The 13,173-nt window shown below is 39.7% G+C and overlaps 2 protein-coding genes across 7 annotated transcripts in view; one reads left to right on the top strand and one right to left on the bottom strand.

Moving 5' to 3' along the window:
• LOC127052012 (uncharacterized) overlaps window positions 1-13,173 on the bottom strand; it is a 584,770-nt gene that overhangs the window by 292,887 nt on the left and 278,710 nt on the right. The window lies entirely within an intron of this gene.
• SBF2 (SET binding factor 2) overlaps window positions 1-13,173 on the top strand; it is a 588,450-nt gene that overhangs the window by 343,021 nt on the left and 232,256 nt on the right. The gene's annotated exons all lie outside the window — the stretch shown is intronic.

Below are 13,173 nucleotides of genomic sequence, written 5' to 3'. Positions count from 1 at the left end.
AAACGTTACAATGTAATACTGGCACGTGAAACCTTAAATTAGAGTGAATAAATGAAGACTCGGCACACCACTTCTGAAAGGTTGCCAACCCTTGACATAGTAGGTTAATATCAAACCTCAAATTAGTCTAATTACCAGCTGATTAAACCATGTCAAAAAGACCAACCATTCTTTTTAAGCTCTGTGTAATGATTTGTTTAGCTATCAACTTCAGAAATAATAGGGTATTACCAAACACAGTGCCAATAGTTATATTTATGTTCTAGCTAAATAGCTGATACAGGAAAGGCCAAATCACTTCCGGGTTGAAGCTAATGTTAAAACTACAGCTCTGATGTTAATTAAGGCAGCATGCCCAAATTATCAGTAGTTAGGTTGTAGTTGCCAGTCTCTTACTCCCAATATAAGGTTACTTTTAACATTCTAATACAATTCAAGATGACACATCTTGTTACATTTAATATTCAAATGACAATTGAGGTGAAAATGCATGATTACTCAGGGTTAAAGATATAACTACTAGCCCAAGAAATATATTTATGTGTGATTTCTTAGACAGCTGATTGTTTAACCTAGGGCTGTTTTAGGTATTTTAGGAGCTATTCCATAAGACCGTTTTCGGAGTCTGCAATTTCTATGCATGCGCGCACACATACACACACACTCTGCCAGCCATCTTGAAGACTTTAAAAAAAAAGTTGAAGAATGTTGAATACAAATGTGTCCTACTGATAAAAATTAGAAAAGAAAACAAAAATACCGACACAATACAGGAAGGTTCTCATGACTCTTGTGATTTTATTCAGCTTCAGGAAATTGGCATAGGGTTGAAAAGATTAGCTGGTGGTCTTATTAGTTCAGATGTTTTAACATTGATGAAATTGTTGGCTGACTAAAGGTTACATACTTGTAGATGTCAGATCTTAGATTTAGCATGTTGCTGGACTCTCATCCCTCACTGGCCCAATGGGAGGGTGAGGAACTACAGACTTCTTGGTCAGGCATGGTAGTGTTGTGTGGCCAGAAGCCAGTGGCTGCAGCATCAGGCAATGTAGACCAACAAGCCAGAGTGCCAACAACTGACATTATCTTCCTTTCCTTTAGTTTTTGAACATGGAGGGCCCTGGCTGGTTCCTCCCCTTGGAGAACTCCTCCTCAGAAGTCCCTTGGCAAATCAGAATAGAGCACTCTCCTTCTGAGGTCACTGACATCACATAGCGGGGCCCAGTAAGGTCACTTTTATGCTAATACAGAATCTCCCCATTCCAATTATTTAAGACTCAGGAAGTCCATGGATCGAAAAATATATCCAGTCTGTCAGCAGGTCCAGAGATCATGAGTCCATAGACATTATCTCAACCATCCTGTAAAACTCCTGACTCAAAAACGATTTTAAAAACTTAAGGCTAGTAAAATGTTGGAACTGAAATCTTAAGAAAATAGCAATTACACATTCATTGAGCCATGCAGACAGAGGGACAAACTGACAGATACCTATTACTTCCCATTTTACACTTTGGTTGAGCTCTACAGCTGGGAGAAAGGTAGTCACAATAAAAGTCTTTGCCTCCTAAAATCACAATCTTGAGGTTCAGTTTTTACATACAGCCCTAACTGCCTCACATCCCTCTGGCATTTATTCTTTGCTGTAGTCTAATTTCTTTTAATTTGATATTTATCTTTTCAAAGGAAACAAAGGAGAGTTTATAGTCTTGAGATTAAAAGTAAAATCTACACAAAGAATAAAGTCTTGGAAAATGTTGCTACAATAAGAGTAATTAAATAATTGTTCTTTTTAAGCAGTATCTATAAAACATGTCTTTTTACAATTTATATAATTGAGACTAAAATGGTACTATACCTCTTAAAACATCATCTTGGGCAGAACATACAGTTGATACTTACAAGACTTTAATTGCCAGTGTAAGTTAAATACACATACCTCAAGGTGATATATTATGGAATGTATGTTTGACACTTTTTCCACATGAATACTCAGTGTAGTTTAGGTATCTTGGACTATTATTTCTCTGTAATGCCTCCCATTATCTGTTACCTCATATTATCATGAAAACATTTGAAAATCATTTCCAGCTGAGAACCGGGAGACAGTGTCTGTGTGGAAGGATGTTCCCTGCTTGTTTTTTTAATCTGTGTAAGCTTCCTTTGTTTTCCTTTCCTCTCTGTTTCTGTTTGAAGACTTTGTTTGCTGCTTAAATGCAAATTAAGACAAGCAAACACTCCTTTATTCAAAACAGATCTGTTTGACGACTTCTGCCTGGGCAGGGCTATGGGGATTTTGAACATGGGCTATGATATTATACAGGGGAATTTCATAACTTTTCACATAATGATGCTACATAAATTTTACCATGACAATGCTGACCAGCAAGTTATGAGTTTTCAAATGATATCTCACAAGGCAAACTTGTACAAAGATTATTACAATAATGTGTAGGCTGTGAACAGAGGGATGTATTCCATCACACCCTCTGATTTACACCTTCATCTCTGGTTTTAAGTTTGAATATGGCATGGAGATTGTACTCGTCTCATTGATCAATGGTCTCTATCTGGCAGTGAATGAAGACTGACTTATCTAATTATTTTATTATTGGGTTTTTTTAGCTGTACCTGCTGTAGCCTGGACATAGTGTTGTGTTGATGTTCCCTGGGGACTTTGGCAGAGATGCACTTTAGTGTCTTCTCTGTCGGAGACTGCCAGTAGTTTAGTATAGCTGGGCAATTGCTGATGTGCTTATGGAATCACTGGGGTGGCAGTGGCATCCACCCCAGTGATTCCATAAGCACATCAGCAATTGTGATTACAGTCAGCTCTTTCTTTCTCTCTAACTGTGCCATATATTGTGGCTGATACTGTTTCCTAGTGACTGGACAACACTGAAGTTGAGTGAGAACTACCGGCCTGAAGCTCAACCTGGATAAAATATATGTAGGTAATGCTAATCGGTTATGAAGAAACAACTGAAATCAACTGAGGTGATATCTGTCCCTTCAAATAAAGATGTTTTGCCTCTGTTGGTGACTCAGGTTCACAACCTGATGTCCTGTTGGACACTCAACTGCTGATGCATTCTTTTTGTCACCTCTGTATTGGAATCCTAGTAGTACACAACAGTTGAGCTGTCACTTGAAGGCCTCTCTCAGAAACTTCAATTAGTTCAAAAGGCAATGTCTCATTTACTGTATGGTGCTCCTTGTAGGAAACACATTACACCTATGCTCCAAAGACTAAACTGGCTTCATGTTCGTTTCTAGGTCCAATTCAAAATTTTGATTTTATCTATAAATCCCCTTTTGGTTTGGGTTCTATGTATCTTGAATATCACTTCTTTATGCTTTATCCCAGTAGTTGAAATCATCAGGGGCGCTTGATTCCTGAAATATGTTTGATTGGTCAGGATGATCTGTTGAAGGCTCTGGAATTTAGAGTTTGCTCCTTTACTCTTTAGTCTGGCAAAGCCCAAATAAATTAACCTTTAGGGATGCTCAATTCACCCATTTTCTGTCTGAAGGGACTGAGTAATTTTGCATGTGTGAACTGACATTGGATTGGGTGACAGAGTTTTATTAGTTTTATTATAAAAGTTCCTAGAGGTTGATGATAGCCATATCTTATGATGATAGCTGGGGAAAATAAATTAGATTTGGCAAGGGTTACTTGTTTGAGAGTTGGTTTGAGTAAAGTTGTTGCCTTTTATTTATTAGTCAAGCATTTCTATCTTCTCATTAGCAATACTTCAGCAAAGTGCCTCTGTAGTTACGGTCTGTAACATCTAAAAATAAAAATGAAAGATTTTCTGTGTTTTTTCTCAGCTGTTTTTGTTTCCTAACCATCTTGAGATTTTGCACTGTACAAATCGTAAAACCTTTGTAACAGGCTGCGTCGACCTCCAGTGTTCTTTAGAGAAGCTTTTTGGTCATTGCTGACCCATTTCCTGGATTAGTCAGGCCATACTGTGTGATTTTTTCGGTTAAGCATTTCCTTATTGCCCACTATTCTAAGAGCCAGAAACCTGTTGCAGTATATTGATTTGAGTCTGTAGTGCTAGGTAAATTTCCAAATCCTATGTTTAAAACCTGAACTATAAAAAAGTTTTTAAAAAGTTAGTAGTAGTAATTTAATCTCATGAAAGATTGCACTGTGAAATAAAGTTAACCATTTGACAAACACTGTGTGCGCACACACACAGGGCTTAAATTGGTATTGTAGAACAACAGGAAACAGACAGATTAATACATTTGTCAGGGTAGGATGTCAGATATTTTAGTACATATTACAAATCCTTTAAATCTTGAAAACAGCAAAGGTCAGGAAGCCTTGTTTAAAATTTTCCAGTATATGTATAAGGTTCAACAGGATGTATGTCTGCTTGTGGATCGTTAGATGAGTAATCTGCAAAAATCAACTTGTTTGTTGTTTTTTGTGTTGTCTGTTTGTGTCCTGACAGTTTAACATCAGATGTACCGTGAAGTCTGAAGTCAGTAAGCAGTTCAAGGTTGCAAACAAGTATGGTTATGCTTTGTAGCATGAAAAGTCCTCAAAAGTTGTTGTTCTGCAGTGTTTGTTTGCAATAATACCTCTCAGGGCTTGAAATGACATTTTGGTGGTTTGTCTGATTAGTCAAATGATTTAAGAAAGGAAGAAAAATAAGAAAACAAATTTTAGAGTTAGTTCTGTGATATCAGATATGGATTGATTTCAGAAACATAATTCTGAACTTATGATATCTTTGAAAAAATATATTGTAAAGATATGCTGCAATATATATGTATAAACGCATAATTTTGTACTAAGCTGCCGTTCATCTCTTCTTCGGGTGTCTGTACATGGACTTAGGAATCTAACTTGAAACACCCAATTTTAAAATCTTGCTTTGTGTGTTATATAGGTTGTTTAACAAATAAATAAAATAATGCAATATGAAGATTTCAGAGCAGAGCCACACAGGTTTCAAAATCAGTCCAAGAAGATTTAGTCCAAGAAGTTTACTGATGTAGGTTTAGTAAACCTACCACACTCCTTTGAGGAAATTTGGGTTTAGACTGGGGACCAGCTTCTCACTGGGACATGAGATAGCTTCAGGACCGTATCACTAACCAAAAAACTGGAAGGTCCAAGAGATGTCTGGGGACCAACTCCCCATCTTGCGTACTGTTTGAAGAACCTGTCCCTAGGCATAGATTTCATATTTCCCAAACTCTGAATGTCTCATTCTGGAGTGCAAAGCCAAAGAGCTTAGGAAATGTGTCTTTAAACTGGCTTTTGAAAGGTATGCACAGATTATGTCCGCACTGCATCTTAAGCGAGGGGAGGGGAGGGGAGCGGGCAGAGGACTGTTGTCTGGCTTTCCAGGGGAAGGGGCATACCACTTTAAGGGCAGAAAGGCCCAGATGTTGCTGCAGATGCAGAGGTCGTCAGCATGGGGATGCTGACTCATCCCTCCACCTCTGTTTGCTGTCATTTATACTTAGGCTAGGGGGGAGGGAGTCCCTCTGGTCTATGTAAAGCTGAGACCCTGTAAACATTTTCCATCTTGATTTTACAGAGATAATTTTTACTTTTTCTTTCTTTATTTAAAAGCTTTTCTTTTTAAGAACCTGATTGATTTTTTCCTTGTGTAAGACCCAAGGGGACTGGGTCTGAACTCACCAGGGACTGGTGGGGGAAAGGAGGAGGGGGGAAGGTGAATTCCTCTCTGTTTTAAGATTCAAGGAATTTGAATCACAGTAAACTCACCAGTGCTAGGTGGGGGGGAAGGAAGGAAGGGGAATGGTTTATTCCTCTTTGTTTTAAGACCCAAGGGATTTGGGTCTTGGGTTCCCCAGAGAAGGTTTTCGGGGGACAGCAAGTGTACCAAACACTATATTTTGATTGGTGGCAGCATTATCAGATCTAAGCTAGGAATTAAGTTTAGAGGGGTGCATGCAGGTCCCCACTTTCTGGACGCTAAAGTTCAAAGTGGGAATAAGACCTTGACATGGTGGGAGAAGTGGGATGTCAAGGTCCCAAAAGCCAGTGATTTTTTTTTCTGTCCTTTCTATCTGCTTGGATGCAGCCTGAAAGGATTGGGTTTCAAACCAAAAGCCAGTAGGATTTTTTTCTCTCCCGCTAGCTGCTTGAAAGCAGGCTGAGGGGAGTGGGTTTTAAAACCAGAGCCAGGGAATTTTTTTTTCTTCTCTCCTTTCTGGCTGAGGAAGGTAGCCTGGAGGCATAGGTGTTAAGTTCTTTAACAAAGGTCTTTGTTAAAAAGGAGACTCAAGCTGTGAGCTAGCAGACACAAGCAAAGGGCATTTGCAAATGAATTGGTTTTTTTTCTTTCTAACTCTTCGGGCAAAATAATAGTTAGAAGTCTCTGTTACCAAGCAACCCTGAGGAAGCAGCCAGAGCTGCAGCATTCCAGGCAGTAAGCTGCAGAGGGCACAGCCAGCACAAGAAAGCAGGAACAATGAGTTCCAAGGAACAGGCAAGACCAGATGCAGAAGAACAAACCAAAGAAGCTGCCCACAAGAAAGACATGGAGAGGAAACAAAAAGAGATAGAAATAAGAGAAAAAGAGATGGAGATAAAAGAAAGCAAAGAACAACCCAAAAAGCACAAACAAAGACTTCCCTCCACCAAGATTTGAAAGTATCTTGTCCCCCGATTGATCCTTTGGTCAGGTGTCAGCCAGGTTCACTGAGCTTGTTAACCCTTTACAGGTAAAAGAGACATTAACCCTTAACTATCTGTTTATGACAGGGGCATACCACTTTAAGGGCAGAAAGGCCCAGATGTCGCTGCAGATGCAGAGGAGGTCAGCATGGGGATGCTGACTCATCCCTCCAGTGTGACTGGAAAGAGAGGAGGTCACAGCTAGGTGGGAGAAGCCCTCTTTCTCCTGGACCAAGTGGAGCAGCACCCATCCTCCCACCCTTGAAAGTCGCAAAATACCAGGTTTGGTCAGGATCTGCTGTGAGCACTGTGCTAGCCACTCCTTTACTAGGGGGCTGGGAAGGAATTTTTCCCTTGACCAAGGCAGACTGGAGAGGCCAGTTGCCTTCCCCACAGGCTTCAGAGATGGGGACTTAGTTGAGGTGAACATATGATGTTGCAACTCATTATGTAAGTGTGGAGCAGATGTTTAGTATTGGTATTCCATAGGGAAGTGATACAGTGATCAGATAAATGGTTTGGTGAAGGATTTTAAGGAGATGTTTGTTAAAGAAGCAGAAACTGGAGGAACAGAAAACGGAGGCTCCTATGACTGGCACAGCAGAGAGCCAACCTCCCTCTCCTTTATAACCCACCTTAATCCTCATTTGAGAGTGGAGGGGGATTGTAAAGTCCTAGCAGTGGGCTGGTTGGGAAGCAGGATAGAAAAGGGGTGGGAAGCCCCCTCTCGATAAATATTGAAATGATCATGGAGTTACCTGCACCGTACACTTTTTTTTCTGTTAGGTAGCCCCAGACAGTTAATAATAAAATTGTGGTCTAATTAAACTACATCCAGTGTCTCATGTCCTTCTTCCAGTATAGCATAGAGTGCATATCTTACAATTGAAAACCTTTTTGAAAGTCATTTTTTTCCCATTTTAATAAAGCACAGAAGACTTCTCAATGAGTTCTGTTTATAAGCCAAGTTTCAAACTGCATTCGTCTGTTACTGCTGTAGTCTGATCAAAAAAATGTGGCTAGGTTTTCTTTTCCAAGAGAAATGGTGGTGATGGTTTGATGTTCATACCGTCCCCCCTCGCCCCCACCTACACACACACACACACTTATCACAGATATATATGTACTACATATATAAATGTGTGCTTTCTGTATGTATGGTATATATTTACACACTGACCACAACATTCAGATTCCATTGTGTGTTTAAAACCAATACAGCTTGATGCTCTTGAGAGATTTTGCCCATTCTTTTAATTTAAAACGTTGCAAATAAATAATTTAATTTGTTCATACTTTCTTTACATCTTATCCTATTATATTTGGCCTTTTTAAAAAATGTTTTTTGTTATCTATGATAGCACGTAGTAATGAAGACAAAACTGATGAACTCCAGACTCAGTGTAGTTGAATTCAAATGCCTAATCACTTATTCTACCATTTGTTTCAGAGGGTTTTTTTGCAAACGAAAAACTTACGGGACATTTTTGCATTCAACAGGTAGAAAAGGGCTCACTCATCTAAACTTCAGCATAGGGTTATAGTCCGTTTAGCTTCCAACATGCTTGTACGTGAAATGATATTCTTAAGAGAGTGTCTAACAGAAAAACAATCAAGGAATGAAAACTACACTGACCCAAAGTCCAAAACTTCCTGTAGTCAGTCCCAGACCAATATATTAAAAAGGAGAGGAAAAAAAAAGCATTTTTAGTCTGGTATCATAAACTATCAGAAGTGAGCTGGCAAGCAGTGATTCTCAACTGTAAAATAGTATACTCTTGGTGTTTGCCTTGGCACACTGTGTAATATTGTATTGTGCAACTACTTTGTTCTCACTGCTGTGTTTTTTTCTCCCCTCCGCCACCCCTCTCCCACTTGAGTTCTAGCAAATTAATGACTGCTTTCTAGGCAGTTACTAGAACTAGAGGCTCAAGCTGCTTCTGTATCTGTCCACTTGTTTGGAATACAACATTCTAATGACATAAAATATTAGGTAGGACCAGTTCTTTAAAAAGCTGGAGTTTAGTGCTCACCTATTTTTGTATTCAGACTTCTACAATAGTATATGTGGCAGAAGTGGGCTAAAACACCCACTTTTATGCAGTTTGTATATACATACAAAATATGTGGGGGAGTAGGTGGGTATATGTGTAAAAATATATATCTCTGGGTGCATATATATAGTGAATACATTTTAAATTGGGACCTTGATCTTTTTCATAGGGTTGTGATATACTGGTTGTTTGTAACAGGATTCAAGGTAGGAGAGGAAAACGGTGCAGCGAATTTGTAACAAGAATGACCTGCCAGGGTTAGAAAGAGTTTGACAGACAAATACAAATGTTTCAGAGGAAATAAACTTTCCTAAGATATAGTTCTGGACAAGTAATCCGTTAAAATATTTACCTGGTTGTGAAGATGGCCTGAACATTGATTCTTTTAATCACTCAAGCAACTTCCTAAAGCGACTGTAGAACTAGCCTCAGACTGGAAATCTTCCAAAATAATCCTGTTAGTAAGAAGTTTATTATATCTTAAAATAAGCTGCATGGATACATTGTATAAATATTGAAAGAGATATGCAATTTATATTGAGACATGGCAGTCCTTTTCCTTTATTAGCTAAATTGAACATACCTGTAATTTATTATAACAGCAAATTTTGTTCCTGATTAATGTTTTTGTCAACAGTAGCTTAATTATGCTGGTACTTTTTAGAACTCTGTATTACTTTGATATGTAATTGTGAACATGTACTTAGAATGATTTCCAAATAAAGAAAAGAAAATTGATCCCAGGTAATTGTTTACTGAGTATCCAAGGTATTTGAATTAAGATACTTTTTAAAGTTTTACATTCATCATAATCCACTGCAACCCCTTGTGTCACACAGCTAGAAAAAAATAGGACTTTTTGTCTCACACAGCTTGATTTCACCAGAGTACTTTGTTTAACCCCCCCCCTACTTCACCCTCCTGCTATTTGTAACACACAGCTGTAGTCAATGTTATCAGGAAAATCTTTGATCTATTGTGATCTCTCATGTTAGAAGGCAAATATTGTGACATGGGGTTGGGAGGGGAAAAATTACCTTTTTAATGAATCTTTCTTTACCGATATTGATCAGATAAGCATTGAGAAAATTTTGGTACACCAAAACTTTCTAATAAGTGAATATGGATGTTCCTGTCCTTCTAGAATACTTTGAGCACAGTAGCCTTTTCTTTTATTATAACATAGTTAGTAGAACTATACAAGCTCTTATAGGATGGTTTGTGAGTCAGATATACCTATAGTCAGCTGCTATGTCAGATTCTTACAAGAATATGGTGAAGCTTTCTAAATATATATATTTGTAACCTTTGTTGTAATAAGATGGATTTTGAAGTTTCAGGTCAGCCTGTTATCATCCACTTCAGGTTTATTCCTAAAAAGTGGTTTTTGCTCGAAGTTGCTTTAGCTAGATGAAAAAAACTGATTTTCTGTAGAACCTTTCATATTTATGTATCATAAAGGCCTAGATATTGCTAGTGATTGTGCTGGAGTCTGGAGCCTATAAACAGTTTTAGAAGTGTGTGAATATTGGTCTATACTTGCCCTCTCTCTAAGGAATGCTGTCTGAACTTTCACTTACAGATGTAGAACCACCTGAGAAGAGACGTGGGTTCAGTAGCTTATTCAGAACTTTTTTGAGCCAGTGATTTCATGGTCTGTTAAAGGTGCTGCACAATTGGTTCTTATTATTTTACAGTGCTATAGATTGTCATTAAAATATTTTGAAGACCTGAATAAAACAGCTCTTTGGAGAATTAGTACCATACAAATAAGACTTATAGATTCATAACTTACTATTTCTTCAACTAGGACAATATAAACTTCCAGCCAACCCAGTCATTTGTCTAATCTTTTTTTCCATCTCTCAGTGGGTGAGAGGGTAGATTAACTTCCGAGAGGTAGATGAAAGAAAAGTAGTAGATCTAACTCTTCAGAATATAATCGTGACATTGTTGGTACACGCATTAGATAGAAACAATTGGAGGGTATAACCCATGTTTTAAAGTAAACTGTTCTGCACTCATATTTGCAACAATCATTACCATCCTTCAGGTTGCTTGAATCTCTCCATGTTTACACTGGCTTATGCTAGCCCCTTTTTGGTACTACGTGGATGGAGTTTGTAACCACAAACCATTATGTTACTTTTGACTCAGCCTTCTCAGAAGTCAGAATGAAGTTCTTTTTCTCCAAGACACCACAACAGTTCTTAACCCCAATGTAACAGGCTCCAAATTCCAGTTTTTTAAAGAGAAACTAATTTTTTCTGGCTATACAAAAAATATAAACTGATTTTAAGAAGCGTAAATAAAATTTAGTTAGGCAAAACTATGGTGTTTTAGAAGATCACTACAGAAAATTGCCTGTAAACAAGCCCCCCATCTTTATTAGGAAGTTAACGAGAAATCCTACATATGTGATACAAGCCCTCTTAGTGACAACACAGTCTATGTCCTCAGGAAATTTTGGCATGTACATTGGCCAAACCAGACAGTCTCTATGCAAAAGAATAAATGGACACAAATCTGACATCAGGAATTATAACATTCAAAAACCAGAGGGAGAACACTTCAACCTTCAGACTTGAAGGTGGCAATTTTGCAACAAAATAACTTCAAAAACAGACTCCAAAGAGAGACTGCTGAACTTGAATTAATATGAAAATTAGATATAATTAACTTAGGTTTAAACAGAGACTGGGAATGGTTGGATCATTACACTAATTGAATCTATTTCCCCATGTTTCTCCTTACACCTTCTATGGGTCATCTTGATTATCACTTCAAAGGTTTTTTTTTCTCCTGCTGCTAATAGCTCATCTCAGTTGATTGGCCTCTTAGTTGGTATGGGTACTTCCACCTTTTCATGTTCTCTGTATGTATAAATATCTTCTGTCTGTGCATTCTATGCATCTGAAGAAGTGAGCTGTAGCCCACGAAAGCTTATGCTGAAATAAATTTTAGTCTCTCAGGCCACGTCCACACTACAGATTAAAATCGATATTAGTAAAATCAATTTTATAAAACAGGGTTTATAAAATCGATTTTACGCGTCCACACTAGGGCACATTACGTCGGTCATGTGCATCCATGGTCCCAGGCGTCCATCGATTTTGCGGAGCGTTGCACTGTGGGTACCTATCCCATAGTTCCTGCAGTGTTCCCTGACCCTTGGAATTATGGGTTACTACCCCAGTGCCTGATGGGGCAAAAATCACTGTCGCGGGTGGTTCTGGGTACAGCCTCACCCCCTCCCTTCCTGAAAGCAGCAGACAGCCATTTCGCGCGTTTTTTACTGGGTGAAGTGAGCAAACACCATTTTACAGCAAGCATGGACCCTGGTCTGATCAGTACCTTGATCGTGGACGTTGTAAACAGTTCACGCATTCTCGTGCTGTCTATGCTGAACCATGAACAGCAAACGCAGGAGAGGAGGCTGCAGCTACGGCAGCGCGGCGACGAGAGTGATGAGGACCTGGAGACTGATTTCTCCGAAACCGCGGGCTCCCGCGCTTTGGAGCTCCTGATGGTAATGGGGGAGGTTCTACCCATTGCTCGCCGATTTTGGGCCCGGGAAACAAGCACAGACTGGTGGGACCGCATAGTTTTGCAGGTGTGGGACGATTCGCAGTGGCTGCGGAACTTTCGCATGCGTAAGAGCACTTTCTTAGAACTTTGTGACTTGCTTTCCCCTGTCCTGAAACGCCATAATACCAGGATGAGAGCAGCCCTCACAGTGGAGAAGCGAGTGGCAATAGCCCTCTGGAAGCTTGCAACGCCAGACAGCTACTGGTCAGTCGGGAATCAATTTGGAGTGGGCAAATCTACTGTGGGGGCTGCTGTGTTGCAAGTAGCCAAAGCAATCATTAAGCTGCTGCTACGAACGGTTGTGACTCTGGGAAACGTGCAGGTCATAGTGGATGGCTTTGCTGCAATGGGATTCCCTAACTGTGGGGGGGGCCATAGATGGAACCCATATCCCTATCTTGGCACCGGAGCACCAGGGCACCCAGTACATAAACCGCAAGGGGTACTTTTCAATGGTGCTGCAAGCACTGGTGGATCACAAGGGACGTTCCACCAACATCCACGTGGGATGGCCAGGAAGGGTTCATGACGCTCGTGTCTTCAGAAGCACTACTCTGTTTAAACGGCTGCAGCAAGGGACTTACTTCCCAGACCAGAAAATTACAGTTGGGGATGTTGAAATGCCTGTAGTTATCCTGGGGGACCTAGCCTACCCCTTGATGCCATGGCTCATGAAGCCATACACAGGCAGCCTGGACAGTGGTCAGGAGTTGTTTAACTACAGGCTGAGCAAGTGCAGAATGGTGGTAGAATGTGCATTTGGGCGTCTCAAAGGTCGCTGGAGAAGTTTACTTACTCGCTCAGACCTCAGCCAAACCAATGTCCCCTTTGTTATTGCTGCTTGCTGTGTGCTCC

Source organism: Gopherus flavomarginatus, chromosome 5, assembly GCF_025201925.1.
Source record: "Gopherus flavomarginatus isolate rGopFla2 chromosome 5, rGopFla2.mat.asm, whole genome shotgun sequence".
Classification (NCBI taxonomy): Eukaryota; Metazoa; Chordata; order Testudines; family Testudinidae; genus Gopherus; species Gopherus flavomarginatus.
This window is presented reverse-complemented; position numbering and strand designations above follow the sequence as displayed.